The 439-nt window shown below is 62.2% G+C and overlaps 1 pseudogene across 1 annotated transcript in view; it reads left to right on the forward strand.

Annotated features, from left to right (window-relative positions):
- Nucleotides 1-36: 36 nt before the first annotated feature.
- Nucleotides 37-439, forward strand: part of LOC111652372 (heparanase-like) — a 6,290-nt pseudogene continuing 5,887 nt past the window's right edge. The window contains exon 1 of the transcript XR_015437026.1: nucleotides 37-405. The product of XR_015437026.1 is annotated as a heparanase-like (transcript). The remainder of the gene's footprint in view (nucleotides 406-439) is intronic.

Below are 439 nucleotides of genomic sequence, written 5' to 3' on the forward strand. Positions count from 1 at the left end.
CTGGGCCCCCCCCCGCCCCTGTTCTTATATTCAGACTGGACTAGATGACGGTCGATGTCGGTGTGCATTAGACCGGATCATCCTGCTCCGGTGTGGACGGTGTGACCCTGGAGGAAAGGCGCGTGCCCGACTGCAAACAGGACGTTCAGGAAGTGCTCACGTGCGGGACAGAGAGCAGACATGACGCGGGTCGTGCTGCTGCTTTTCTGGGTCCTGTGTGACCGGACCGACGGGCTCCACATCCGAGGAGACCGGGACTTCAACGGGACCCTGTCCGGGGCTCCGGACGTGGTCGCGGATGTGGATCTGTCCGCGGTGATCCGCCGGGTGGACCCGCGCTTTCTGTCCGTCACCATCGATGCGAGTCTGGCGTCAGAGGAGAAGTTCATGTACCTTCTGGGGTCGGTGTGCGTGTGCGTGTGTGTGTCTGTGTGTGTGT

Source organism: Seriola lalandi, unplaced genomic scaffold, assembly GCF_002814215.2.
Source record: "Seriola lalandi dorsalis isolate HSWRI2012SDOR001 ecotype SW California unplaced genomic scaffold, Sedor1 jcf7180002053966, whole genome shotgun sequence".
Lineage (NCBI taxonomy): Eukaryota > Metazoa > Chordata > Actinopteri > Carangiformes > Carangidae > Seriola > Seriola lalandi.